Source organism: Amblyomma maculatum, chromosome 7 (genome assembly GCF_055883805.1).
Source record: "Amblyomma maculatum isolate TAMU_Amacu chromosome 7, ASM5588380v1, whole genome shotgun sequence".
NCBI lineage: Eukaryota > Metazoa > Arthropoda > Arachnida > Ixodida > Ixodidae > Amblyomma > Amblyomma maculatum.
In genome coordinates this window covers 22057059-22061137 of record NC_139350.1, presented here as the reverse complement: position 1 = coordinate 22061137, position 4079 = coordinate 22057059, and the positions used below count along the sequence as shown (strand labels likewise).

Below are 4079 nucleotides of genomic sequence, written 5' to 3'. Positions count from 1 at the left end.
TGATGCTAATATGTATGCATAGCGTATGGAAAACGCGTATGGATGTCAGGCATGAGCGAACCGTTGTACACCCCGCTCGACACCACTTCATCGAGAGCGTGGTATACCTGAGAGAAATTCTGCGTGCACAAGATAGTTCCCCGGAATGGCTACCTGTACTGGACCAGCTGGCTTCAGTAAAGCCATTTTAAATCTAGCGCTTTAGGCACAATGTGCCTAGGGCTTTTGGCATTCCTTTTGTTTTGCTTTGTTTTTGTGTATTCAGAGTGTACGGTGCTGTGCTTGAAAACTGGTAATAAAGAAAAAAAAACACCTGTGACCTAACGGATATGGCGTTGGCCTCCGGAGCCAAAGGTTGTAGGTTCGAGTCCAATCAGGTGCGGTGACGTGTTTTTGCTTTCTAAATTTTGCATTCATATGACTCGATACTGCGTTTTGTGTCCCCAAGGAAGCGAGCCTGCGGACTATTCTTCCACTTAGCACCTAAGAAGGGCCGCCGTCATTCAGGTAACAGTAAAAACGCTACCCTATTCTGAATATAATTTCTCTGCCGTGCGCACCTGTGGCCTAATGGATATGGCGTTGGCCTCCGGAGCCAAAGGTTGTGGGCTCGAGTCCCATCAGGTGCGGTGACGTGTTTTTGTTTTCTAAATTTTGCATTCATATGACTCGATACTGCGTTTTTTGCCCCAAGTAAGCGAGCTTGCGGAATATTCTTCCACTTAGCACCTAACAAGGGCCGCCGTCGGACATTCAGGTAACAGTAAAAACGCTACCCTATTCTGAATATAAGTTCTCTACGGTGCGCACCTGTGGCCTAATGAAAGCATTAAACATCCGGCTTCGCTAGTGAACGGACATGTGCATCATGGGCTCCGTAGGAGTGGTTACAGCGGCCCTACTTCGTCGCGGAAACAGGTTTTCTTGCTCAGGTGACCAAGCTTACGAAGTTATTTTGCCCCGGCTTCCAACAGGTCGTATTGTATTTAACACTCTTTTTTTGCACGCCGACGTGAGAGCGAGACCATACAAGGTCGTGAATTTTCGCGACGCGCTGGCTCAGTTGGGACTGCTCCCCGAGGTTATCGCCTTGGGGGCGTACCAAATGGATCACGTTTGGGCCATCACGTTCAAGAGTGACGATGGAATGAAGCAGTTGTTGTCGTGCCGTGAACTAGCCGTGAAAGACCGTCGGTGCATTGTTGTCGATCCTGGTGACCAGGATGTTAGAATGAAAATTCACTGCATTTTGTACAACGTTCTCGATTAAGATGTACGGACCGCCCTGGCTCCGTACGGCACAGTCACAGAAATTGCCAAGGAACGCTGGCGCGTACAAGGCGTGTTGGACAAAGGCTCTTCAACACGGTCAGTGTCCTTGAAGTCGAAGCCTGGTGTGACAATTGATGATTTGCCGCACCAGCTGCGCATTGCTGGAGAACAGGCTCTCATAGTCATTTCCGGCAGAGCTCCACTTTGCCTGAGGTGCCATACCACAGGATATGTTCTTCGTGAGTGCAAAGTCCTCGTTCTGCTCTATGCCGCCGATTCGGACATCATGAACCAGAATGTGTGAAGACCTATGCAAATGTCACAGGGTCTATGACAAGGCAAGACACCTCGGAGCTCGTCATGGACGAGGTTGAAGCCGAGGAAGCTGCGAGAACAGAATCGAACATACCGCAGTCAAATGCTAAGGATACGGACGACACTGGAGGCGGGGCAGTGAAGTCTAGTGAAGATCGCGCCTCTGTGCCTGCTCAGGCAGGTGCAGCCGAGACTGTGGGGGCATCAGATGGAGAAGGCAGCCAAGTTATTATAAGCATGCGAGAAAATGCAGCTGTTAACGAAGGCGGTATGAGAACAACCAGTCGTCCACGAACGTGGCACCAACAAAGAGGACCCATGACAAGGCCTGTGTTGAAGATTCGAGCATCTCTACCCTCAGCACCGACGAACCACCTCCCAAAACACCAGTACAGCGTCGGGCGACGCTTCGCCCGAAGCCCAACATCCCGCCGGACAGAACGCCGGCGACGACTACACCGACGTAGGAAAAATGGCTCGCCCCAGATTGACTGCAGGACGAGGGGCGACTCACGACGGGTCTGCCTGCGAGGGTGTGCTGACGTTAAGTCAGTACACGCCGGACGACCCGCACACCTCTCGAGTGGACTCGAAATTTCGTGAGAACGTTTCCTGCGTTCCTCATCTGTGTATAATACGGTAGAAGGTGAACACCGAGCGGTTTGGTTATCTTGTGTTTATAAACGAAATGGCAGCTCAACCTGAAGCAACACTTCGATTTGCCACGCTTAATGTAAGAGGCCTTGCAGCGAGTCGACATCAGTATGAACTGAGTCGCTTCATGCTGGACAACGATTTGGACGTGATAGCAGTGCAATTGGAGACTAAGGTCGAAAGTGAAGCCCAGACAAACTGCATGGTCGAACCGTTTAGAAATCGGTACAGTGTATGTGTATGCCATTCTGTTGGTACTACATCGGGAGGGTGTGCTATCTTCATCCGCAAGTCTGTAGGTACTGTTGAATCTGTTGTAGTGTGTAATACTGGACGTTTTGTTGTGTGTGATTTTTCATATCTTGATTTACAGTGGCGCATACTGTGTGTGTATGCCGCAAATAAGGAAAATGAGCGCAAAGCATTCTTCAAAAATATTGAACCTTATTTGAATTCTACCAGATATACGATCCTTCTAGGTGATTTCAATTGCATGTGTATGCCCGAGGACAGAGCTACTAACGCGATCATTCGGGATCAAAGTTCGTTGCTTTTGAGCTCAATCGTCCAGAGAATAATCTCGAAGACGTTAGGGGTGCTCTGTCAGGAGGAATCCGTCCTCAGTTCACGCACTTCCAACAAGCCAGCCACGCACGACTCGACAGAGCTTATGTGTCGGCTATCTTGGTGCCAATGATTAGTGAATACTTGTTTAAATGCATCGCATTCAGCGACCATTGCATGGTGATGTTTACAGTAGGAACTAAGCCCAGGAGATCTAATTTCAACTGGAACCTCTGGAAACTAAATGTAAAGCTGTTAAGTGATGAAAGTTTCGCGCGTACAGTACGAGAAAAACTTGATAGTTTGTTGATGGGCGACTATAGGGGCGTTATAGAGAAATGGGAGCGTTTCAAAGAAGAAATAAAAATGAGCGTAATCGAAAGAGCGTGTGCACTACGACATAACGAGAAAACGGAGGAAAAAGAACTTCAAAGCCGATTAAATTCATTTCTGCGGCTAGAAAACGCACAGCCAGGCCAGTTTGCAACAGAAATAAAAGAAAGAAAAAATAGACTAGAACTGATAGATAAGGAAAAATACAAAGGTGCTGTCATACGCGCACGCGCAGAGCGGTTGTGGCTAGGTGAGTCGCCAACAAAGCGGTCCCTGTGCGACGAAAAACGATATGCCGTCAAGAATGAGATTAAAGAGATAGACTACGAGGGAGAAATAACTCTCGATTTCAAGACTATTCAGCGCGCGTTTGTTGATTATTATGAAGAACTAATGGGTAACGAGGCAAACTTGCAAGAAGGCTTTGAGTCAGAATTTTTGTCACTGTTGCCTATACTCGGTGATGAAGTTCAGCTTAACCTAGAGGCACCTATTAGCGTTATTGAAATCGTGCGTGCTATTGACGAGTTGAGCTCTGGAAAGGCACCCGGACCAGACGGGCTTAGCGCAGCTTTCTACAAAGCCTTCAAGAGTGATATGGCGTATATGTTGCACCGAATAATTCAAGAAATGTACGAAACCAACATGATGCCTCCGTCGTTCCGAAAAACCCACATTGTTCTCATACCGAAGAGTGACGATCCCACAGGCGACTATCAGTAAAAGCTTATAGGCCCATAAATCTTACAAATGTAGACTATAAGATTTTCATGAAGGTTTTAGGAAGAAGATTGCAGAATGTAATAAAGTCTATTGTTGGCCCGCACCAAACGTGCGGAATAAAAGGTCGAGCGATATATGACAAATATTCATGTAGCACGTAGTATTCTAGAATGCTCTGATTCATTTAAGAAACGTGTAACCATGTTGCAATAAGACAT

General features: G+C 47.4%; 1 non-coding gene across 1 annotated transcript; it reads left to right on the top strand.

Annotated features, from left to right (window-relative positions):
• The first annotated feature begins 556 nt into the window (after positions 1 to 556).
• On the top strand, positions 557 to 629 carry TRNAR-CCG (transfer RNA arginine (anticodon CCG)). Its single transcript has one exon. It is a non-coding gene; the product is annotated as a tRNA-Arg (tRNA).
• Positions 630 to 4079: the final 3450 nt, after the last annotated feature.